Here is a 27,577-nt window from a genome sequence, read left to right on the forward strand (position 1 = left end):
CAGAAAGGTGGAAGGAGTATATAGAAGGTTTATACAAGGGCGATGTACTTGAGGACAATATTATGGAAATGGAAGAGGACGTAGATGAAGATGAAATGGGAGATACGATACTGCGTGAAGAATTTGACAGGGCACTGAAAGACCTGAGGCGAAACAAAGCCCCCGGAGTAGACAACATTCCATTAGAACTACTGACGGCTTTGGGAGAGCCAGTCCTGACAAAACTCTACTATCTGGTGAGCAAGATGTATGAGACAGGCGAAATACCCTCAAACTTCAGGAAGAATATAATAATTCAAGTCCCAAAGAAAACAGGTGTTGACAGATGTGAAAATTACCGAACAATCAGTTTAATAAGCCACAGCTGCAAAATACTAACACGAATTCTTTACAGACGAATGGAAAAACTAGTAGAAGCCGACCTCGGGGAAGATCAGTTTGGACTCCGCAGAAATACTGGAACACATGAGGCAATACTGACCTTACGACTTATCTTAGAAGAAAGATTAAGGAAAGGCAAACCAACGTTTCTAGCATTTGTAGACGTAGAGAAAGCTTTTGATAATGTTGACTGGAATACTCTCTTTCAAATTCTAAAGGTGGCAGGGGTAAAATACAGGGAGCGAAAATCTATTTACAATTTGTACAGAAGAAATAAAAACTTTGAGGTTCGCCCATGACATTGTAATTCTGTCACAGACATCAAAGGACTTGGAAGAGCAGTTGAATGGAATGGACAGTGTCTTGAAAGGAGGATATAAGATGTACATCAACAAAAGCAAAACGAGGATAATGGAATGTAGTCGAGTTAAGTCAGGTGATGCTGAGGGAATTAGATTAGGAAATGAGACACTTAAAGTAGTAAAGGAGTTTTGCTATTTGGGGAGCAAAATAACTAATGATGTTCGAAGTAGAGAGGATATAAAATGTAGACTGGCAATGGCAAGTTAAGCGTTTCTGAAGAAGAGAAATTTGTTAACATCGAGTATAGATTTAAGTGTCAGGAAGTTGTTTCTGAAAGTATTTGTATGGAGTGTAGCCATGTATGGAAGTGAAACATGGACGATAAATAGAAGACGAGAATAGAAGGTTTCGAAATGTGATGAAACAGAAGAATGCTGAAAATTAGATGGGTAGATCACATAACTAATGAGGTAGTATTGAATAGGATTGGGGAGAAGAGACGTTTGTGGCACAACTTGACCAGAAGAAGGGATCGGTTGGTAGGACATGTTCTGAGGCATCAAGGGATCACCAATTTAGTATTGGAGGGCAGCGTGGAGGGTAAGAATCGTAGAGGGAGACCAAGAGATGAATACACTAAGCAGATTCAGAAGTATGTAGGTTGCAGTAGGTACTGGGATGTTAGCCCGCTAGATGGGGTTGCCATAGGTTAAACGGATATCAACAGCGTTTTTTTTTAAAAATAGGAACTCCATTTTTTATTACGTATTCGTGTAGTACGTAAAGAAATATCAATGTTGTGGTTGGACCACTTTTTCGCTTTGTGATAGATGGCGCTGTAATAGTCACAGACAGATGGCTCACAATTTTATACGAACAGTTGGTAACAGCTAGGTTTTTTTAAATTAAAATAGAGAACGTAGATACGTTTGAACATTTTATTTTCGATTGTTCGAATGTGATACATGTACCTTTGTGAACTTATCATTTCTGAGAACGGATGCTGTTACAGCGTGATTATCTATAAATACCATATTTATGCAATAAATGCTCAAAATGATGTCCGTCAACCTCAGTGCATTTGGCAATACGTGTAGCGACATTCCTCTCAACAGCGAGTAGTTCACTTTCCGTAATGTTCGCGCATGCATTGACAATGCGCTGACACATGTTGTGAGGCGTTGTCGGTGGATCACGATAGCAAATATCCTTCAACTTTCCCCACAGAATGCAATCCGGGGACGTCAGATCCTGTGAACGTGCGGGCCATGGTACGGTGCCTCGACGACCGATCCACCTGTCATGAAATATGCTATACAACACTTCAACCGCACGCGAGCCATGTGCCGGACATCCATCATGTTGGAAGTACATTGCCACTCTGTCATGCAGTTAAACATCTTGTAGTAACATCGGTAGAACATTACGTAGGAAATTAGCATCTATTGGACCATTTAGATTGCCATCGATAAAATAGGGGGGGGGGGGAGGGGGCAATTATCGTTCCTCCCATAATGTCGCACCATACTTTACCCCGCCAAGGTCGCTGATGTTCCACTTGTCGCAGCCATTGTGGATTTTCCGTTGCCCAATAGTGCATATTATGCTGGTTTACGTTACCGCTGTTGGTCAATGACGCTTCGTTGCTAAATAGAACGCGTGCAAAAAATCTGTCATCGTCCCGTAATTTCTCTTGTGTCCACTGGCAGAACTGTACACGACGTCCAAAGCCGTCGCCATGCAATTCCTGGTGCATAGAAATATGGTACGGGTGCAATCGATGTTGGTGTAGCATTCTCAACACTGGCGTTTTTGAGATTCCCCATTCTCGCACAGTTTGTCTGCTACTGATGTGCGGATTAGCCGCGACAGCAACCGAAACACCTACTTGGACATCATCATTTGTTGCAGGTCGTGGTTGACGTTTCACATGTGGTTGAAGACTTCCTGTTTCCTTAAATAACGTAACTATCCGGCGAACGGTCCGCACACTTGGATGATGTCGTCCAGGGTACCGAGCAGCATACATAGCACACGCCCGATGAGCATTTTGATACATTAAAACGATATCGACCTTTTCCGCAATTGGTCAACGGTCCATTTTAACACGGGTAATGTATCACGAAGCAAATACCGTCCGCACTGGCGGAATGTTACGTGCTACCACGCACATAAATATTTGTGACTATTACAGCGCGAAAGTGAAAAAAGTAGTCCAACTGAAACATTCATATATATCTTTACGTACTACACCAATATGTAATAAAAGATGGGGGTTCCTATTTTTAAAAATAACGTAGTTGATATCCGTTTGACCTATGGCACCGCCATCTAGTGGGCCAACCATATCGCCATCTGGTTTCCCCCTTCAAGCTGGACGAGTTTCGTTCTTTGTAGTTTCTTTGTTTGACGCTTATATCTTGATATATTTGGCCTGGTCACTATGAATGGACCACCCTGTATATACCGTATGTGTTGTGGCTGGAGGCAGTTCGCTCGGCGCTCTTGTATGTGCAAGTGCTGAATAAACCTTAGTTAAGTGAAATTAGTGTTTGTCATTCATCTAATTACATCTTATTCTACGTGACATTATTAGCTGTTATTGACTCACCAGGTGCATCAGGAGGGCGACACAAAATTCATGTCCGGGAGGTGCGAGATTAGCCTTCAATGGGTCGCACCATCAATATCGAAGGCGAACTCCTTGGGGGTTACAAAACGTGCAGGATGTTCAGCGAGGTATCTACTCTTAGAGAACGCAAACAGAATCATATTGCTGTAATGGGGTGATGGGAACTGATGGAATGTGGTCGCATGCAATCGAATGCGAAACAGTTGTAGCGTACCATAATGTGAAATTGGCTATCCTTTAACGCGTAGCTGCAGGTAGTGCCACAAAATTTGTTTTATAGGCACGGATAGGCAACTGCATTGAACGCTGCCAAGATGCCGTACAGAAGATATCGCCGCCGTTCTAAACAAACAGTCTACAAGACCATCGAGAACATCGAATTTGCTACAACAGCTGGAGATAAGAAGAATCGTATTCCAGTTAAGTCTGTCGCTGCACAAGCTCTGGATGGATGGCCCTGCTGTTTTCGTCAGTTGCAGACTTAATTTTAGTTTAGATATAGACGATTCCTTTGGTCATGGTAACGGATGGTTTACCGTAGCCATAGTTCGTGGTTGTACAGGAGTACCAAATGTGCCAGGACTTGAAAGAGACATTATTGCTTTTCGCACTTATCATATTTCTGAATTGGCTAATAAGGATTTTGGTAAATCAGCATATGTTTCTCCTTCTTCTTTGTCATTGTATACCCGTAGCAGGAGGAAAATATCTGTAAACGAATCTGTATTTATTTGAGTGAAAGGCAAAAGTGTTTGTGAATATGTAAACTTTGTTGGTGATTGTACTGTATATTTTCATAAATAAAGTTTTGTTTTGCAAACTGACCTTTAGCGTAGCTGAATTTGTCCACTGCTTCCAGGTGGCATGAACTGGAACGTCACACCCTTTTCATGAGCGATAGTTTGATTTAAAGGAATATTATTTTTGTACACAGACCAGGGATCAACCAAAAGCAAGATATTTTGACCAGGTGTTGGCCGAAAACAGTGCTCATACCGTAATTGTAGTTCTCTTGGACCCATTTGACCACTCTTGCTTGCTGTGACATTCCCTACTGCCATTGCAAGATCAGGCACACAATAAATGACTTTCGAGTCAATTTACCATCTAGATTACCATTCGATATAATTGCATACAAATGCGTTCAGGCTCTGATGTTAGCTCATCTCGATACAACTCTCTTCATACCACTAATTTCCATCGTTCCTTTCATATGCATTTCCTCCTCAAACCTCAAACATAGCCGGCCGCGGTGGTCTCGCGGTTCTAGGCGCGCAGTCCGGAACCGCGCGACCGCTACCGTCGCAGGTTCGAATCCTGCCTCGGGCATGGATGTGTGTGATGTCGTTAGGTTAATTAGGTTTAAGTAGTTCTAAGTTCTAGGGGACTAATGACCACAGCAGTTGAGTCCCATAGTGCTCAGAGCCATTTGAACCATTTTTTTGGTCGCAGATTCGAATCCTGCCTCGGGCATGGATGTGTGTGATGTCCCTAGGTTAATTAGGTTTAAGTAGTTCTAAGTTCTAGGGGACTAATGACCACAGCAGTTGAGTCCCATAGTGCTCAGAGCCATTTGAATCATTTTTTTTGGTCGCAGGTTCGAATCCTGCCTCGGGCATGGATGTGTGTGATGTCCTTAGGTTAGTTAGGTTTAAGTAGTTCTAAGTTCTAGGGGACTAATGACCACAGCAGTTGAGTCCCATAGTGCTCAGAGCCATTTGAATCATTTTTTTTGGTCGCAGGTTCGAATCCTGCCTCGGGCATGGATGTGTGTGATGTCCTTAGGTTAGTTAGGTTTAAGTAGTTCTAAGTTCTAGGGGACTAATGACCACAGCAGTTGAGTCCCATAGTGCTCAGAACCATTTGAACCATTTTTTGAACCTCGACTGGTAGCTGATGAAAACAAATTTCTTACTGAACGATGGGATAAGTTTGCTTATCTCATCTAAAAATTTTTGGGCCGACTCCGCAGCTTGTTGTGGCTAGTCAGGTTGCTGCTATAATTCTTCATGTTTTCCTGGCGACCTGTTGACATCTTGGATATTCGGGAATCCGTCGTTCTGGCACGATATTTCAACAGCGTGCCTCGCTGTCTTCTTCGGTGCTACCTGAGACTGGTCCTTGGGTCGACAGAGTCCAGTATTTATGCCTGGGAGGAGCTGGACGTTCCCTCAATCGGTCCTCGCCGAGTCGAGTGTTCCCTCTGCGGTCCGCGCCCGCCAGACGCGGCTACGTTGGCCCTCTCTGTTCGCCAGTGTTCCGAAGGCCGTCCGTGCCCGGCCTGGCCGTCTTCTGAATTCGAGTTCATGATCTGGGGTGTATCAGATCTGGTCTCTAATGTCCATCACCTTGTCTCACGGCTGTTCTCTCGGTCTCCGCTTCTATTTCTTGTAGAATCCCGGAGTGTCCTGCGTTGAGATTTCACAGGCTCAAGCGCTGGGTTCCAGGCAGTGCTGATTTGGTATCCCGAGTCACGGTTGCTTAGATTGTCTGTCACCATAATCTCAATGGCTTCTTTAATGACACTGTCCCAAAATCTTGAGGTCTGTGTCACAGTCTTGGTGTTATTGTAATCCATTGAATGACCAAATTCCAGACAATGCCCTGCCACGGCTGATTTAGTTCCCTGTCTGAGTCTGGTATGTCTCTGGTGTTCTTTACACCTGATGTCCAGAGTTCTGGTGGTCTGGCCAACGTATGACGTCCCACACCGGCATGGTACGTTGTAAATACCTGTCCTGCGTAGCCCCAGGTCACCTTTTACATCCCCCAGCAAAGCCCCAATTTTGGTGGGTGGGCAAAATATGCTCTTGATGTCATATTTATGGAGAATCCTGCTCATTTTGGCAGAGATAGGTCCGGCATATGGCACGTATGCCATCTTCTATGATGCTATGTTTGAAATTTCGTCATCTTACGTCTTCCAGTTCTGTAGGACTGTTTGAAGTAAAGCAGCCATCTACTGCTTCCCTCGAAATCTCTGTAATCTATGTTGCGCACACTTTGATGTGCGTGGCATAATGGGTCACTATCATACGCTTCCTTTAAATTTTACCCAGCGTCCTTGAAACCCGCAAACATCAGTTTCTGTAACAAGTCATTCTTGTCCTCCCTTGAAATTATTATTATTATTTTTTGTGTGTGCTTGGATGAGCTCCCGTGTACGCAATTATGTTTAGCACCTGCTCCTTGGACGGCGACTGTCCTTACTATTTGTGGCTCCTTGTCCGACTACACAGCTAGACACCTGTATCAGTATAACTTTCACTTGTTAAGCACGTATCGTCACCAGTGTACTTGCCATGTGCATTGCCGCCACAGCCGAACTTCTACCACACCGCACATTCCACTGACTCATCTTGCAGAAACGCTAATATTTCATCTACCACGTCTTTCTCACCCTGCGAAAATCTTTGGGTACCTTTCTCATGAAATGTCAACTTCGGCACTAGCCACCAGCACTGTAGCACTGTTCTGAATTACTCGTTGACTAAGCAGTTCAACTACACTCTGTAGCCTCATGCTGTGATCACCGTTGGATACCTCGAGTTTCGCCCCCTGTTGCCATTAGCAGCCAATATTGTGGCTACGTAGCAAACAAAATGTAGGGCGTCGAATGCCAGAAGTATCATTGGCCTTTCGCGACGTCCCACTCAAGGGGTTCTTTGTTAGAGCTATTGAACTGTATGGTAGCATGCTGAGGTTCTCGAAAATGAGCGAATATCTGTTGCCAAAAGAATCGTAACTGATCAGTATGCAGGCATTTTAACAAGTGAATGTGTAACGTGAATGTAAAACGACTCATTCTACATCATTACGATTAATCGTACAAATGATCCATGGAACATGAGACTAATTCAATTCAATACTTTCCTTATTTCGATAATTTTCTTTTGTTATAAAAACGAATCTAAAAAATCGGCATATGAGTATCGATATTTCACAAACGGACGTAGTTATCTTTTGTACAATGTCGTCAAAGAATATCAATATTTTTGTTTTCATACGTATCACCGGTACGAGCGACGCTGCAATGATATCAATCAGTTAAACCATCAATTTGTTATCAACACGTACGAATACATTCTCGTGCGAGATTGCTTCTTTTTTCCAGCTTTAAAAGAATGAATTGTGTCATTAATGAACATTGAACACAAACACGTAAAAATCATAAAAATGTACGGATTCGTTTTACGCATTATCCTACAGAGTGCACGTGAGCAGGAGTACTACGTAGTTTCCACATAAATCGATTTGAAAATCATTGATGGAGCTTGCGACACAGCTTTAAAAGTGCGATGTGGGGAAACTGTTAGCTATGAAAAATTTTAGTCGCAGGAAAACAATTAATTGAAAGAAATGGATCTACGACGGGACTAACAGAAAATTCAGAGTATGATGGAAAAACGTAAAATCTGTGACTAGCTCTACTGTTTTACACATTTAGCTGACCAAATATTAAAAGCACAGGAGAAAATGACCTCAAAAATTACATATCACATATATGGGGAAAATGTTTTGCCCCCACTGGCACGAAAACACGCGGGTTGCCTTGGTTACAGAGGCTGAAAAGCAAAGGCAAAAGTCAGACACCAGACATACTATGTTTGGACGTATTCCTCAGCCGCTGGGACGGAAATCAGGAAAAGTTTTTTTTTCAGACAACCCAAGAATCATCGAACACGCACAACAATCAACGGTCCGACGATGTACTGCGTGCATATACGCCAATTCGAGCAGTTTCTGCGAATGTCTCTGCAGGCCTTAGCATGCTAAACTACCTCCTGTGTAATCGGTACGTAGAACCAAATATTGCCGTCAAGGATAATATGTATCATAACTAAATACATTTCAGTTCTCTATGTCCTGCATTAATCTGAACGAGTAGTTTCGGAACTCCGTGTATAATAAATACTGAGGAAGTGAATGTGCTCGGTGCTAATTATAGCACACAGTCTTTATTCTCCTCATTAACTTTGTCCTATTTCTCCTTTCTGCTGTATCACTTCCACCTTGCCCAAAGGAACATTTTAGTAGCTTGTAGAAAATGTTCGGTCGTTACGCCACTTCCCAGTAGACTCCTGTATCTTTTATCATTCTCTTGGTTTATTTATTTATTGGTACATAGTCTATTATTGACCTTAGTCCTCTGGCAGTCCAGGTGTAATTATGTATTTCTTTTCCTGGAAAAATATATTTATCGTCTTTAATTTGTTTTAGCTACAGAATTCTTGAAGTCTTGTGTCATTTTTGTTAAGGCGTCCTTCTCTGTATCTTGCTGCTACATTTTCTATTTCCATATTCCCTACTATTACGTTTAAATCCCCTGCCAGTACAAAATAGTCTGTTTTATTCGTTTGGTTTATTTCTGCCTGCAGTGTGTGATAACAGGTATATATACAATATTGTCCAATAAAATTGCTAAACCACTACGATGACACGAAATTTAACCGACAGGGAGAAGATGCTGTGATATGCAAATGATTAGTTTTCCAGAGCATTCACACAAGGTTGGCGCCGGTGGCGATACCCACAACGTGCTGACATGAGGAAGGTTTCCAACCGACTTCTCATACACAAACAGCAGTTGACCGACGTTGCCAGGTGAAACGTTGTTGTGATGCCTCGTGTGAGGAGGAGAAATGAGCAGCAGCACGTTTCCGACTTTGATAAAGGTCAGATTGTAGCCTATCGCGATTGCGGTTTACCGTATCGCGACATTGCTGCTGGCGTTGGTCGAGATCCAATGATTGTTAGCAGAATATGGAATCGGTGGGTTCAGGAGGGTAATACAGGACGCCGTGCTGGATGCCAACGGCCTCGTATCACTAGCAGTCGAGATGACAGGCATCTTATCTGCATGGCTGTAACGGATCGTGCAGCCACGTCTCAATCCCTGAGTCAAGAGATGGGGACGTTTGCGAGACAACAACCATCTGCACGAAGAGTACGACGGCGTTTGCAGCAGCACTGACTATCAGCTCGGAGACCATGGCTGCGGTTACCGTTGACGCTGCATCACTGACAGGAATGCCGGCGATGGTGTACTCAGGGACGAAGATGGGTGCACGAATGGCAGAACGTCATTTTTTTCGGATGAACCCAGGTTCTGTTTACAGCATCATGAGGTCGAATCCGTTTTTCTCAACATCGTTGTGAACGCACATTGGAAGCGTGTATTCATCATCGCCATACTGGCGTATCACCCAGCGTGATGGTATTGGGTACCATTGGTTACACGTCTCGGTCACCTCTTGTTCGCATTGACTGCTCACTGAACAGTGGACGTTGCATTTCAGATGTGTTACGACCCGCGTCTCTACCCTTCATTCGATCCCTGCGAAACCCTACATTTCAGCAGGATAATGCACGACCGCATGTTGAAGGTCCTGTACAGGCCTTTCTGGATACAGAAAATGTTCTACTGCTGCCCTGGCCAGCAGATTATCCAGATCTCTCACCAACTGAAAACGTCTATTCAATGGTGACCGAGCAACTGGCTCGTCGCAATACGTCAGTCACTACTCTTGATGAACTGTGGTATCGTGTTGTAGCTGCATCGGCAGCAGTATGATCCAAGCTCTGTTTGACTCAATGCCCAAGCGTACAAGGCCGATATTACGGCCAGAGGTGGTTGTTCTGGGTAGTGATTTCTCAGGACCTCTGAGACAATATTTTTAATGTGATGAAATACTTTCAAATGAGCCTTGCTAAAGATTGAACTTGCGACCTCGCACTCAAGAAGTTTCTTGTACGTTTGTTACACAAAAATTTTCGCAATTCTTCGAAGACCGAGATTTTGTAAGGAACAACACAGTGATTTTGAATTAATTTTTTGGTGATTTCAGTTTCATTCCCCTATAAAGCTTTTCATTATACATCCTCTTAGAGAAGACATGGAGAGAGAAGAAACTGCCAACAGATTGGAAACGAGGTATTATCGTGAAAATACCGAGAAAAAAGATGTTACTAACCGCATCAACTTTCGGGGCATTACCCTATTGTCAGTATCAAGTAAGGTACTTTCGACGATAATTTTAAACCGCATTATGGATTCTGTGGAAGCGCAACTGAGGAGAGAGCAGGCGGGTTTTAGCAAACATCGAAGCTCTATGGATCTCATCAATACTCAGAATTACTCTGCAACAACGTACGGCATGACAACACACCCTCTACCTTACCTTCAAATGGTTCAAATGGCTCTGAGCGCTATGGGACTTAACATCTATGGTCATCAGTCCCCCAGAACTTAGAACTACTTAAACCTAACTAACCTAAGGACAGCACACAACACCCAGTCATCACGAGGCAGAGAAAGTCCCTGACCCAGCCGGGAATCGAACCCGGGAACCCGGGCGTGGGAAGCGAGAACGCTACCGCACGACCACTAGCTGCGGACGAAAATGTAATCACATGTCAGTTCTAGTATAATATATTTGTCCAATGAATACCCGTTTATGATCTGCATTTCCTCTTGGTGTAGCAATTTTAATGGCCAGTGGTGTAAAATAAGAGAAATCGGAGCTCGAACAGAAAGGTTTAGGTGTTCCTTTTTCCCACGCGCCGTTCGAGAGTGGAATGGTAGAGAAGTAGTATGAACCCTCTGCCAGGCACTTAAGTGTGATTTGCAGAGTAACCATGTAGATATAGATGTAGACTTCACAAAGACCTCAGCGGTTTACGCGGTGTCCGGACTGCTGCTTCTCCTAATATGACTTCCTCACTGTGAGGAGGTTCGGGTGGAAGTTTGTGGCCTTTTGGCCTTTACTCCCCTGGGAATATTGTAGGATTTTCTGTCTATACTTGTTGGATTGGATCTGGACTGGCAAGGAGTGCCGGTGGGCTATTTCTTGGTCTTGTCGATATGACGACTTTTCTTCTTCTTCTTGCTGGTTGCAGAGGGCTCTGCCTCGGTTGGGGTCCCGTGCATACGGATTCCCTGTTTATCATACTCTCCGTTGACCAGAGAGATGACGATGCAGCGCATTTGCAGCTCTGTGAATATAGGGCAGGAATCAATCAGGTTGAATTCCTCCCTAGTAAGACCTATAAGGCCTTCTGGATACCCAAGTGGGTGATGTGGGAGTGGAGGTTTAGGATGGTTGGGCGGAACGAAGGGATAAGGGTTGTCGTGGTGGGGGTATGTGCCATCGCGAAGCGACCCAGCGATCTTCTTTGTTACAGCGCTTGCGCTGTACATATCCGGGAGCGGGAGGAATGGATCTTCTTCCCACTCTTCTTCTTGCGCTGCTACTTCGGTGACCTCCTTGTGCTGTGTCGCCTCCCCTTCGGCAGGCTCGTCGGTCTGCGTGTGAAGGAGTCGTCTGGGTGCCGGTGTCTTCAGTTGTGGCGGGAACTTCTTTGGCTGAGCGAAGCTCCTGCGTCAGCACAGCAATCTGACGTCGAGCCTCGCCCAGTTCCGCCAGCATGGCCGCCCTCTCTTCCGCCATGGCAGATTTGAAGGCGGACATCGCTTCTTGTACGGCGTCGTTAAGGCGCCTGGTGACTACGTCTTCAGTGCAAGTGACCACCTCTTCGTGTGTGGTGGTCACTTGCTTCTGCGTCATCTTCCCCGGCCCGCCCAATTTCTTCTGTAGCCGCAGGAGCGTGCACTGGCCGCATGTGCGCCGCCGCAATTGGCGCAGGTACAGGGGGCTTCCTTCTGCTTTTTGCAGTCGCGTGTGTCGTGTGCTTGCGCACACTTCAAGCACGCAACTGCTCCACTGCACTGCTTGGCGAAGTGGCCAAGCTTTTGGCAGCGAAAGCACTGCGCTGCAGTCTTCCTCTTCTTCTTGCCGGGTGTCCCTGCTAACGTGAGCAGCAACTCCGCCAAGGCAGCAGCTTTGCGTCCCCTTCCGCGTCCCGTCATCACGAGTGGCAACAGCGACAATCAGCTATGCGTACCTCACCGCAGCGTGAGCGGGAATCGGTGTCCGGACAGTTACGGTCAAGTAGCCTAGGCTCTTTCGAAGATGGGCTGGGTCGGCGGCACTGATTGGTCGGTGAGATGGCCGCTGACGGGTTTGGGGGGGGGGGGTGGGGAGGGGGGGGGGGGGGGACGGCGCCTGACCCAGCTTCGTCCGCCTGGAGTGGCTCAGGCAGCGGACGGCCGGAGAGCGGCGGTCGGCGGCGACGCAACGGAGCGCGGACACCGCAGCGGCCTTCCGGAGAGAGCGGCGACGAAAGCGTGACGTCACCGCTCACGTAACGCCGGCCCGGGGAACGCACCGCAGGGCAGCCAGCCGACCGCGCCCTGCGCCAGGACAGAGCTGCGGTAGCCGCATTTCCTCTCGGGAACGTCCCTCTCATGGACGCTGGTTTCAAGTACCGTTTGGTATAATACTCATGAAGGGTGGTAGGGTGCGGGAGGTGTGGTGCGCAGAGGGTGCAAATCGGAAAGCTAATTTTAACTAGCATGACCTTCTTATGTAATACACTCAAGAGCCAAAGCAACTTTTTTTTTTCCTTCTTCTTCTGAATGTTCTCATGTGACCCGCTACGAACTCCTCTCCTGTGCCAACCTCTTCATCTCAGAGTAGCCCTTGCAAAAGCTACGTGCGCAATTATTTGTTACATGTATTCCAACATCTGTCTTCCTCTACACTAGTTCCCTTTAGTAACACGGAAATCATTCCGTCATATCTTAACAAATCGAAATAAGTGTCCAAGGAATAGAAAAGCAACTGGAATCACTCAACAGAGGAAAGTCCACTGGACCTGACGGGATACCAATTCGATACTACCCAGAGCACGCGAAAGAACTTTTTCCCCTTCTAAAAGCCGTGTACCGCAAGTCTCTAGAGGAACGGAAGGTTCCCAACAATTGGAAAAGGGCAGTTTTCAAGAAGGGTCGTCGAGAAGCAAAACTATAAGCCTGCATCTCTGACATCGGTCTGTTGTAGAATTTTACAACATGTTTTTTGTTCGCGTATCATGTCATTTCTGGAAACCCAGTATCTAGTCAGTTGGAATCAACATAGATTCCGGAAACAGCGATCCTGTGACACCAAACTCGCTCTATCTATTCATGAAGCCAAGAAAATGTTAGATACAGGCTCCCAGGTAGATGCTATTTTTCTTGACTTCCGGAAGGCGTTCGATACAGTTCCGCATTGTCGCCTGATAAACAAAGTAAGAGCGACTACGAAGGCTTTCCCGGCGTAATAATTGATAATATTCTTCTCGGGTATGCAGCCGGATCATAACGTCTTCAAGACACGACGTTATGATCCGGCTGCATACCCGAGAAGAATATTATCAAAGTAAGAGCGTACGGAATATCAGACGAGCTGTGTGGCTGGATTGAAGAGTTTTTAGCAAACAGAACACAGCATGTTGTTATGAATGGAGAGACGTCTACACACGTTAAAGTAACCTCTGGCGTGCCACGGGGGAGTGTTATGGGACTACTGCTTTTCACAATATATATAAATGACCTAGTACATAGTGTCGGAAGCTCCATGCGGCTTTTCGCGAATGATTCTGTAGTATACAGAGAAATTGCAGCATTAGAAAATTGCAGCGAAATGCAAGAAGATCTGCAGCGGATAGGCACTTGGTGCAGGGAGTGGCAACTGACCCTTAACGTAGACAAATGTAATGTATTGCGAATACATAGAAAGAAGGATCCTTTATTGAATGATTATATGATAGCGGAACAAACACTGGTAGCTGTTACTTCTGTAAAATATCTGGCAGTCTGCGTACGGAACGATTTGAAGTGGAATGATCATATAAAATTAATTGTTGGTAATGCGGGTTCCAGGCTGAGATTCATTGGCAGAGTCCGTAGAAAATGTAGTCCATCAACAAAGGAGGTGGCTTACAAAACACTCGTTTGACATATACATGAGTATTGCTCATCAGTGTGGGATCCGTACCAGGTAGAGTTGACGGAGGAGATAGAGAAAGTCCAAAGAAGAGCGGCGCGTTTCGTCACAGGGTTATTTGGTAAGCGTGATAGCGTTATGGAGATGTTTAGCAAACTCAAGTGGCATAATAGCTTCTGTAAAGTTTGGAAAGTAGGAGACGGATACTGGCAGAAGTAAAGCTGTGAGTACCGGACGTGAGTCGTGCTTCGGTAGCTCAGTTGGTAGAGCACTTGCCCGCGAAAGGCAAAGGTCCCGAGTTCGAGTCTCGGTCGGGCACACAGTTTTAATCTGCCAGGAAGTTTCATATCAGCGCACACTCCGCTGCAGAGTGAAAATCTCATTCAAGTGGCATACTCTGAAAGAGACAGGCTCTGCATCGCGATATAGCTTGCTGTCCAGCTTTCGAGAGGGTACGTTTCTGGATGAGATATCGAATATATTGCTTCCCCCTACTTATACCTCCCGAGGAGATCACGAATGTAAAATTAGAGAGATTCGAGCGCGCACGGAGGCTTTCCGGCAATCGTTCTTCCCGCGAACCATACGCGACTGGAACAGGAAAGGGAGGTAATGACAGTGGCACATAAAGTGCCCTCCGCCAGGCACCGTTGGGTGACTTGCGGAGTATAAATGTAGATGTAGATGTAGATCTTCTCCTTTTCAGTGTTTTCCACATATTCCTTTCATCTCCGATTCTGCGTAGAACCTCCTCATTCCTTACCTTATCAGTCCACCTAATTTTCAACATTCGTCTGTAGCACCACAACTCAAATGCGTCGATTATCTTCTGTTCTGGTTTTCCCACAGTCCATGTTTCACTACCATACAATGCTGTACTCCAGAAGTACGTTCTTATAAATTTCTTCCTCAAATTAAACCTGTGTTTAATACTAGTAGACTTCTCTTGGCCAGGAATGCCCATTTTGCCATTGCTAGTCTGCTTTTGATGCCCTACTTGCTCCGTCCGTCGTTGTTTATTTTACTACCTTGGTAGCAGAATTCCGTAATTTCTTCTACTTCTTGACCATCAATCTTGATGCTAAGTTTCTCTCTGTTTTCATTTCTGCTGCATCTCATTACTTTCGTTTTTCTTCTATTTACTCTCAGTCCATATTCTGTACTCATTAGATTGTTCGTTCGATTCAATAGATCATGTAATTCTTCTTCACTTCCACTCAGGACAGCAACGTCATCGGCTCATCGTATCATTAAATCCTTTCACCTTGAATTTTAATTCCACTCCTGAACCTTTTTTTTATTTCCATCATTGCTTCTTCGGTGTGCAGATTGAACAATATGAGGGAAAGACTACATCCCTGGCTTACAATCTTTTTAATACGAGCACTTCGTTCTTGCTCGTCCACTCTTATTATTCCATCTTGGCTCTTGTACATATTGTATATTACCCGTCTGTCCTTATAGCTTACCCATATTTTTCTCAGAATTTCGAACATCTTGCACCATTTGACATTGTCTAAGGATTTTTCCAGGTCGACAAATCCTATGAACGTTTCTTGATTTTCCTTTAGTCTTGCTTCCATTATAACCCGCAAGGTCAGAATTGCCTCTCTCGTTCCTTTACCTTTCTAAACCCAAACTGATCGTCATCTAGCACATCCTCAATTTTCTTTTCCATTCTTCTGCATACTATTCTTGTCAGCAACTTGGATGCATGAGCTGTTAAGCTGATTGTGCGATAATTCTCGCACTTGTCAGCTCTTGCAGTCTTCGGAAATGTGTGGATGATATTTTTCTGAAAGTCAGATGGTATGTCTCCAGACATACATTCTACACACCAACGTGAATAGTCGTTTTGTTGCCGCTTCCCAAATGATATTAGAATTTCTGATGGAACGTTAGCCAGCCGGAGTGTCCGAGAGGTTCTAGGCGCTTCAGTCTGGAACCGCGCGACCGCTACAGCGGCAGGTTCGAATCCTGCCTCGGGCACTGATGTGTGTGTTGTCCTTAGGTTAGTTCGGTTTAAGTAGTTCTATGTTCTAGGGGACTGATGACCTCAGATGTTAAGATCCATAGGGCTTAGAGCCATTTGAACCATTTGAACCATGGAACGTTATCTGTCCCTTCTGTCTTATTTGATCGTAAGACCTCCAAAGCTCTTTTACATTCTTATTCTAATACTGGGTCCCCTCTCTGTTCTAAATCGACTCCTGTTTCCTCTTCTATCACATCATACATATCTTCCCCCTCATAGAGGCTTTCAATGTATTCTTTCAACCTATCTGCTCTCTCCTCCACTTTTAACAGTAGAATACCCGTCGCTCTCTTATTTTACCACACTTACTTTTTGTGTCACAGAAGGTTCTTTTGACTTTCATGCATGCTGAGTCTGTCCTACAAACAATCATTTCTTTTTCGTTTTCATTGAAGACTTAAAGTCTGTAAATGAGTCTGCAATCATTTTTGGTACTTTATTTACACAAATCCGTCTTGATCACACAGATTTCTTACACTTTATTACCGGTTGCGGCATACTGTCATCCTCAGAACTGTTCCAAAGATAAATATTGTGTAATCGACAGGTTCAGTAAGTTAACCCTAACTCTAACAAGTCTAAGTAATACATAAAATTATAAAATGTTTATAGTCACGCATAGCAGTCATACATACGATTAAAATATTCTGATGTAAATCATCAAGTTAAACATATGAGTACATGGTACGTGCTGGTATTTTTTTTTTTTTTTTTTTTACTGCGGCAGGTTACTATTACACAGCGTCACCCGTTCAGATCCCGTTAAACTGTCTCGGTGGATAAGTGAGAGGAGATTCAAAGCAACGGCTGAGCAACAGCGAAGCATAGCACTTTGAAAGAGTGGCGGTGGAACTTTAAGTTCCATGCCACCCTCCGACGGTGGAAGGACAGAGGAGGGGTGCAGCAATGCGCCAACTCTATGGTCAAGGAGAAAAGTGGCTGGATGTGAAGTGGCCATTGCTAGTGACTGTACGAAATGGGCAGAAAATCTTGGTCGTATTGGGCCTGTCGTCAGTCAGAGACCGAATCCCTGTAATACTCAGATTGCGTCTGGTATTTATACAAGAGACTAATGCCAGCAGAGGGCAGTTTTAGCTAGAGCGCATATTAAACTAGTGTCGCCAATGTGACGATTAAATTGCGGCATGGACAATCCTTAGTTAATTTTTTTTAATTACTTTGCATAGCAAAACGAGCGTCTGGCAATAAAGCGTAACTGATGTGACCTTGGATTCATGCTTGAAATACCATAAAAAGTACAAATACTAATATAATACAGCCACTAGCCTGACTAGGTAAAACATACAACTTGTGTAAGCTAGTATAAAAAGTTTATTAATTGGCGACTCCATAGAGTGCTGCGTGCACAACGACCATATACGTGAAATTAGAGAGAAAGTAAGCGTTGGCCGTAATATTGATGGTTTATTGACAGTAAAATCGATTTTCAATCGCATAGTGATCATCTTCAGTGCTGGAAGCTTAAAATTTCACATAGCGATCAGTGAATAAAAAACAAAAGACCACAAATACCCTGAGTATAAACCAACTGTTGGAAAGAACATACCTGTGGTTTACAAATTAAACTCATAGGCACTGGTGTCAAGTTATTATCGGTAACCAAAGCTTGTGAAACGATCACAATAACTGAAGCCGCTGTTTACATTCACCTATACAGCAGACTTCGGTGTGACAGGGTCTTGGAACACCCTCCATGGGACGTGTGTCACATGAAGACTTAACAATGCTTTATTTGGCAAGAGATTACCACCAAATACCAAAGTGCACTTGCAAATCATTAATTGAATTTTTCAAATATAAAATTGTACGTTAAAAAACGCATATCAAAACATAAAGGGGAAAATTCACATCTTGCCAACATACACTGGCGTGTTATTTTCAAGCAACTTAAAAAACATGTAAGAATAAAAGTCATTAAGTAAAATTATATGGTGCCAGATTACAGGAAGAAAGAACGTCATAAGGTAGAAAAGATTCATCCAGAAAAAAAAATCATAAGGTAGGAAAGATGTACGATGTCAATTACTACTTATCCACAACTTGCATCTTAGATTAATTGTTATGGCCTACTTTGGATACATGGTAATTTCAAAATCAGATTTTATGTTAAAAGAGGTTCCACTGCTGCTATAAGACATGTAATAAAATTATCTTCTTCACATGAGTATCCAAAACCGTTTGCTTGACAGTTTTCATTTCTTTTGTATCAGCTGTAAATTTATGATGCGTTCTGACCCAGTGCTTGTGCAAAAGTGTATAACTAGAGTACGATATATTTTTTTGGGCCAAAGCTTTTAAAACTTTAAAGAGAACATTGTTTCCTTATATCCAAGTTCTGTTTGTATCATATGAGAAATTTTTCTGTTAATAATAGGTGTGATAGTGGAGGTATCTACTAAGCTAGCGTATTTCGTACACTTGTCTCTAGCAACATATAATTAATTAATTAATTGATTCTTTGCAATTTGCAGCATTAAGTTTTACTCACGAGTGCGCTAAACGGTTCTGCATCCACAATGTGTTTTTAAAACATTGTGCTTTCATAATTATGATGATTTTTGTAATTAAGCCTCAGTGTTCACATGTCCCAACAGGACGAATGAGATGTGTGCGTCATCACATCGTTAAATACGATAAAAATTGTCTGCACCCTAAAAAAACTTTATAACACGTAATGTGTTTCATGACATTTTGACTTGTTATATCGTGACATATATTGTATAATTACCACTATATATGTGTTTGACCTGTTGGTTTCAACGTAATATTTTACGTAAATTAAGAACTTTGTATTTCTGATACTTTGTCCAGCGTGTGGTCTCAGTGGCGACATGTCATGGTATCCTTGTTTTCCTGTGGTGGAGCTTACGGAGGAAGGCCCAGTCTCCTCGACGTCGGCGGCTGGTGCACATAATCCGCTGGGATGCTCAATGCGACTCAGACTAGTAGGTCTCTGAATATATCAGAGTAAGCATTTAGATTGAACTCATTTGTTTCATTCGGCAGCAACTCCGGTTGTTTTCTGTGCACAGAAATCTCCATTTCTTCGAGTAGGTTCAATAACTGTCCCTTTGGCGCCCTGTGGAACATTTTCATATTATTGTCCATGCTTCCTTCTGTATATCTTTCTCTGTCCAAATGTGTACCGAAAGCGCTCTTGTTTGGATTATATGTATGTTCTTTAAGACGAGTCTGGAAATTCCTTCCTGTCTGGCCAATATCAAAACTGTCACAGTCTTGGCAGTGATATTATAAACACCAGACCCCATATATTTATTGCTGTCGTTCCCAACTTTATACCGTAGCTTACAACCAATTGTACCTTTAGTTTGAAACCCAATTTTTATTTTCGTTCTTCTGAAGGTTTGCGTAGTTCTGTCGGAATACGCACCATTGTACATCATAGCAACAAACTTCTTGCCCTCCTGTCACATATTTTTGATTTAAGCTTGTGATAAAGTTTCAATACGTCATGATCTTTATATCCGCTTGCCTTAGCTACTTGTCTAATCCCGCTTAATTCTTCCACCTCGTCATTAGGAGCAAGTGGTAGTTTAGCATCCTGTCGATCGTAGCTCTGAAGTATGCCCATTTATGCTTCCTTGGATGACAGGATTTCGCCATTACAGTAGTATCTGTGGCCGTTGCCTTTCTAAATATGCTAATCTTATGTCTTCCATCTCTTTTAGTTAATCTAAGATCCAAAAAACTTATACTTCCTTCTTCTTCAAATTCCACTGTGTATTTAATTTTCTCGTGCGTCTCAACCATTCTTTCCGTTACCTCGCGTATTTCACTTTCGTCACCTTTGTGCAGTAGTATGATATCGTCTACATATCGTGCGTAATAGACAGTTTTCTCGCAGACGTCAGGATTTTGTTAAAAATAAACCGGGACCGAGGACTCTTGATTACTAATCAAAAAACCTCCCCGTAGACGACGGGTGCATCCCTAAGAAAATAGTAAACGTGCCTAACATCGTGTAGGGCCCCCGCGATCACGCACAAGTGCCGCAACACGACGTAGTATACACGCAACTTATGTCTGTAGTAGTACTGAAGGGAACTGACACCACGAATCCTGCATGGCTGTCCATAAATCTGTAACAGTACGATGGGGTACAGATTTCTTCTGAACAGCACGTTGGAAGGCATCCCACATGTGTTCAATAATGCTAATGTCTGGAGACTTTGGAGGCCAGCGGAAGTGTTTAAATTTGGAAGAGTGTTTCTGGAGCCACTCTGCAGCAACTCTGGACGCGGGGGTTGTCGCATTGTCCTGCTGGAATTTCCCAAGACCGTCGGAATGTACAATGGACACGAATGGATGCAGATGATCAGACAGGATGCTTACGTACGTGTTACCTGTCAGAGTCGTATCTAGACGTATCGGGGGTCCTATATTCCTCCAACTGCATGCGCCCCACACTATTACAGAGCCTCCAACAGCTTGAACAGTCCCTGCTGACGTGCCGGGTCCATACCTGTACATGTCCATCCGCTCGATACAATTTGAAACGAGACTCGTTCGACCAGGCAACATTTGTCCAGACTGTTGACTTCAACAGTTCATTGTCCGTGTTGACAGACCCAGGCGCGGCATAAAGCATTGTGCATTCATATAGGGTATACGAGTGGGTCTTCAGCTCCGAAAATCCATATCGATCATGTTTCGTTGAATGATTCACATGCTGACACTTGTTGATGGCACAGGATTGAAATCTGCAGCATTTTGCGGAGGGGTTGCACTTCTGTCATGTGAACGATTCTTTTCAGTCACCGTTGGTCCCGTTCTTGCACTATCTTTTTCCGTCCGCAGCGATGTCAGAGATTTGAGGTTTTATCGGATTCCTGATATTCACGGTACACTCGCGAAATGGTCGTACGGGAAAATCCCCACTTCACCCATACCTCGGAGATCCTGTGTCCCATCGCTCTTGCGCCGAGTATAACACCCCATTCATACTCACTTAAAACTTGATAACCTGCCACTGCAGCAGCAGAACCCGATCTAACAACTGCCCCAGACACTTTTTGTATTATATAGGCGTTGCCGACAGTGGCGCCGTATTCTGCCTGTTCACATATCTCTATATTTCAACACGCATGCCTATACCAATTTCTTTTGCGCTTTAGTGTATAATATATACTCTATTTTCCCCCAGTGTTAAAGGTAATGTCCTGATTCATCACCACCCAGCCCAAATCGCTAAGGATAGAAACTTGAAATCTGGCGAAGGTGTGGACCTTATACTGCAGGCGTCGTTTAAGAGGGAATTTTTCCAAATCCCAACTCTAATGGGTTGAAGAAGGACATGAACCTATTTTTTATAATAAAACGTCTCTGTTAAGATAATTTTGAAGCTAGACATAAGAAAATTGTTTTTTGGTTTCTCAGTCGAAAATAAAGAATTACGAATTTGAAAATTTAATACTATGGGGGTGAAATAGTAGGAGCATTTTTTTTGAAAGTATACCATTATTAAAGAACTAGTGAAGTATTTTTAAAGCTACATCTATGAACATTGATGTTTGGCATCTCAGTTACAAATACAAAAATTCATGTATCAGTTGTTTTGGAAATTGAATCCCTAAGGGGGAAAATAGAGGATGAGACTTTTGCATGAAAATATTTTATTATGAAAGCATTTTTAAAGATAAATCTTTGAAAATTTAAACTTCGCTTCTCAGTTACAATTAAAAAATAAATTGCCTGTTTCACTGTTTCTCGAAATTCAACCTCTAGGGGGGTGAAACGGAGGATGAAAATTTTCATGGAAATTTTTCACTGTGCAAGCATTTTTGAAGCTAAATGTATGAACGTTTGTATTTGGCTTCGCTGTTAGAAATAAAACACAGGCAAGTCACTGCTTGTGGAAATTCAATCCCTAAGCGGATGAGATAGGGGATGACCCTTTTATGAAAATATTTCACTCTCAAAGAATTTTTAAAGCTAACTCTTTGAAAATTGATGTAAAGCTTCTCTGTTACAGATGAAAAAATACATGTTTCAGTGTTGTTGGAAATTCAGCCCCTAAGGGGGTGAAATAGGGTCAGACTGATTTACCGACTCATTATCACCCAGCCTACATTTCTAAGGACAGAAACTTGAAGTTCGGAGAGAGTGTGGATCTTATACTGCAGGCATCGGTTAAGAAGGGATTGTCCGGAGTTCCACTCCTAAGGAGGTGAAATAGGGAATGAAAGCCGTTTTGAAAGTATGTCGCTATTAACGAATTCTGAAGCTAGAACTATGGAAGCAAGTATTTGGTTTTACAGTGTCTGGAAATGCAACCACTAATAGTGGGTAAAAGTTTTTTCAAAAATAAATAATTACTGAAGAATTACTAATGTATTGTTAAGGCGACATCTATGAAGAGTGGTATTTCACTTCTCAGTTAGAAATAGAAAAATACCTGTTTCAGTGTTTCTGGAAATTCAATGCCTAACGGTGTGTAATAGGGAATTAAAGATTTTTAGGAAATATTTCGTTACATCAAAGAAATTTTGAAGCTAAATTGATGAAAGTTGATATTTAACTTCTCAGTAAAATGTAAAGAAATATTTGTTAGGGGATGAAAATTGCTATGGAAATATCCCCACAAGAACGCAATGGGTGTGAGTGACAAAAACTTTGAACTCCAGCTGCCAGAATCGCTTTTTGGTCGCAAAGACCATGATTATATGGTCTTAACTAGCATGGAAAACTTAGAAGGTACGCAATTTGTTAACTACATAAAAATTCGATTAAACAAAAACAAAAAAACTCCATAATGCATATAGTCCACGGGAGGGAATCGGCGGGAGCTAAGTTAGTATTGAAATGTAAATATGGCTTCGAGTAATTCTTTTAATAGGTGAGACAGATGGACAAGAATTGATTTGGTGTTTTCATTCGCCTTAAATTATCCATAAACTTGTTAATTGCTCAGATTTATGCACAACTACTAGATAAATATTTATTTAATTTACAATAGTGTTTCTGAAATATCAATCGCATTAAATCCGTACAGTCTTCATTTTTTCTTGGAACTGGTTGGCTAGTGCCCTTTAACACTGCTATGAGTGGGTATCCTTCGGCTACACTACTAATTTAACTAAGCTTGACCGCAATGGATTACCCAGGTCGTGCCTTTCCCTTGTTAGAGTATCATTTAATGTAACCTACCTAGATAGCAGTAATACAAGTCTGAAATACGATCATGTGGACTGAACTTATTTCTTTGTTATGTTAGCTGTGTTGATACGAATTCTATCTGATTTTGTATTTATTGGTAATCAAACCTTGCCGTCTGTGATTTAGAATTTTTGGCTACCTCTACTGGAATACAATGTGTTCCAAGCCGAAGCCGGATCTGCGATTCGCATTTATGCGCAGGTGAAATCAAGCAATGGCTGTTTCTGGCTAGCTTTGGAAGAGATGTGTCTTTATACATCGTTAAATGAATGTTTCTGTCTTAAAAACGTTTATAATATGACTGAAATGCTTAATGCCATTTAAATCATTCGCATTACTCACAATAATTACAATGTCTGGAGATGTTGTGGTGAGCCTATGTCTATCAACAGCACAGTTGGAGTAAGGATGCGAAATATTGAGTGTGCTGGCTTACAATACTACTTACTTTACTAACAACTTTCACACGATTTGCAGAACATATTGAAATTTACTTCATGAGAGTTATTGGGTCAAAAGCTGTCATATATGTAGATCAATGAAAAATCGCTAGTAAAGTGACTCCAAGGTAGTGTCTTCATTTTTCTCTTTTTTGTGTTTGGAGCTGCTTGGACAGGGGCTTGAATATCACACTCACTTTTATAGGTCTAATCCACTCCACTCAGAGTGACCCTCCCTGCTAAAATCATTCGCTATTTTTTCTACATGAGAGGCATCTATTTACTTTACTCAAGTTATTGAACAAGAATGCTAACCTTGAATGTATTCCCTTCAGTTGCGGAATAGCACAGATGCAGGTATGTCGCACATAATTTTTTCCTTATTCGGGCAAGTGTGGCATTGAGACTGGAGAGAAAAGTAGCTAATCAGCTCAAATCTAACCAACCTTCTGTGATCTATTTACGACTACACCTAAATCTGTTTTCAAATAGAGTAACTAATGTTATAAAACTGTTGACCATCTAATCTACTTTACAGGAATTCAAGCATCATATTCTTTCGTGAAACTTCCTCTGCTGTTTCTCATCAACTTCTTTATGCCTGAAACTCTTTTCACTTGACGTTCAGCCAGAATAAAGAAAGGATGTCGACATAGAGGTCAGTAGAAGGAGAAAGGATGGAAGGTTTGGTTTAATGTCCTGTTGACATTGAGATGGTTAGAGATAGAGCACAAGTATTGTATCAAGGGTGAGGAAGGAAATGGGCAAAGCTCTTTCAAAGGAATCATCCCAGCATTTATCTGGAGCAGTTAAGGGAAATCATGGCAAACCTAAATCTGGGTGGTCGGTAGAACGTTTTATGTCTCTTATGAATACTAATGTAACTTTCAAACATGTGTTTGTTGCAGATGTCGGCTTTTGTCAGTAGAGGGCCACCCAGCATATATGAGGTGCATTTTGGTGCTTGACATAGATCATCAAGAGCATATTTTAGTTGGAATATGTACAGTTTTTGACTTAATTTGGCCATGACTTTCATAATTGATAATGTTCTTTTTTATCCTTCAACATTTACACTTTTAAAGAAAGTATATTAATTAAAATGTATTAGCTAATAAGGAGCTACGCAGCCATACCAGTTCTTACACTGAGGCATTCTATAGGTGTTACAAGGTATTCACATTTGCACCCACATACCCAAATCAACTAGTTGTACGAGTTTAATAGTGACATGAAAAAGTACATCTACAGTGGACCATTGGACATTAGTAGATATATTTTACCGGTTTTGACTCAGAATGCAATTTTAAAATAAATTCTGTATTTTATAAGTAAATCAACAGTTTTTTTTAAATTCGGTATATTTGTTAACTAAACCGATTCTATAACATTAACTAAGTACCTATTTTTTACAATAATACAACTAATTACAATAACCAACTGATTTCTAACTTCATTAATACATTTACAATGTGATTGTAACAAAATAACATGTATTAGTTGAAAAGTTATTTTTTAAACATTTACACTCTGAAAGTCAGTAAATTAAATAAAATGTATTAGTTAATAAAGTACATAATTTTTTTAAATAACATTGTGGACATAAGTAGATAAATTAAAATATTTTAATTAACTAAAGTAAACTATATTTAAAATTTCACATTGCGAACATAAGTAAATAAATGAAAAATTAGTTAATAAAAGTAATTTATTTTAAAAATTTTACATTGCGAAGGTAAGTAAATAATTAAAATGTATTAGTTAACAAAAGTAAATTATTCAAAAAAATTTATATTATAAAGTCTATATAATGAAATTCATTATTTACATTTTCAAGTGTCTTCATTCCTATATTTCAGTTTCACCTGTCCTTTTTTAATTATTTCAAAATCACAAATAGTTTTAGAGAACCTATTTGCTACAATAACTTAAAAAACTTTATTGAGTACTAGAGAAAGTTGTTCTCCATATCTAGTATTTAAATATTCACTGTTCGTAAAATTATATAAAACATTTATCTCTAGCTCACTTACTTTTTTAATTTATTTACAAATACTGACATTGTTGAGCTACTTGATTAAAGTAGTTTCCATTTATATAGAAACAATATAACAATATTAGTTATAGAAAAATAAATATGTAGCTTGTATTCAATATATTTATCAAAAATTGTAATTTTGAACTTATAGCTAAATGATACATTGAAAATTATTCTTTTTTTATAAATCTATTAGAAATTATTTCTTCTAAATGGAGAACCTAATTTAAATGCAACCTAAATTAAAAGAAACTTAAGAATTAATTAAGCAATCTGTAAAAGATATTGACTGACAGTTTGTTTAAGTAATGAAAACAATAATCAATTTGTTAACTCAGATTCCAGTCATAGTTTTCATAAAAAATCTGTTGATGAATAAATTAAAGGATAAGAAAATTGCCCACTTTGTAGAGTTATGATTATAAATAAAGTACCAGAAACACTTAAAATAATTAATATTTATGATTTGATTGATGCTCAAGTTGAAACAGCACGCAAAAGTTATAAATATTACATACGTTATAAACACTATAAAAATTTACATTTTCACAAATCTAATAAATTTTTTATATATAAAAGGAGCAAGTTTAACAAGAGTTTCCTGTGAAATCTAAATTTGGTAAATACTGTAGTACAGAGAAATCGGTTTATAATTTTATTTTACAAAACTACACAAATGATGGTTATAGAACTAAATATACACCATGTATGAGTAAATATCATGTGAAAAATTTCATTAAATTGGAATTCCTTTTGTATGTGGAGAAAGTGTTGCTAAACATTATTTTAAGGAACACTTTCATCGATATCAAAGAGAAGAACATTCAGAAATATAATTAACAATAAATCATCAAGAAAAATCTACATCAACAATGAATAATGAAGAAGATGTAACTGAAGAAACATCTACATCTAAAACAAATGTATAAAATGTCAAGAGATTAATGACTCAAATTGGTATTACATAAATCCTTCACATGAAGATAAACATAATAATAAACGTAAGAAGTATTCTTTTGATTATATTCAGAATAAGAAAGCTTTAACTTCATGATTTATTATTTATTAAATAATAATCATTTATGATTAATTATATAAATTATTAAAACTAATTTATTGTCAAAGTAAATAATAAACTAATTGATTGTTAAACTAATAGTATAGTATTTGATGATTAACTAGATAGTAAACTAATTCTTTTAGAAAACTAATTGTTAACTAATTGATTGTTAAACTAATTCTCTTTTATGATTAATCATCAATTAAATAATAATCTTTATCCTTCTATTTAATAATCATCAAATTGGTAAAAAAATTATCATCTCTAATGTATTTTTTATCATTAAATAAAACAGCAAAATGGAAACATACTTTGCTACTGAACTGCACCAATTTACTGTTGTTGGTCTTCGTAAATTTTGTAAAGTAAATAATTTCCAAGAATATTGAAATTTATGTATAGCTGATTTATTAAATTTATTATTGGAAATAGTACAATTATTTTTAGAAATTATTCACCTTAAGTAAGTGAAAATCATACAAATATTACTAGAAATTATACATCTGAAGTTAGTTAAAATCATACATTGTTATAAATATAATACCTGAAGTAATTGAAAATCAAACAAATATTGTTAGAAATTGTACACATAAAGTTAATGAAAATTCTTGGAAAAAGTAACCATACTATAATACTGATGATGTTATTCTAGTGAACAATGA

Source organism: Schistocerca gregaria, chromosome 9 (genome assembly GCF_023897955.1).
Source record: "Schistocerca gregaria isolate iqSchGreg1 chromosome 9, iqSchGreg1.2, whole genome shotgun sequence".
Taxonomy (NCBI): domain Eukaryota; kingdom Metazoa; phylum Arthropoda; class Insecta; order Orthoptera; family Acrididae; genus Schistocerca; species Schistocerca gregaria.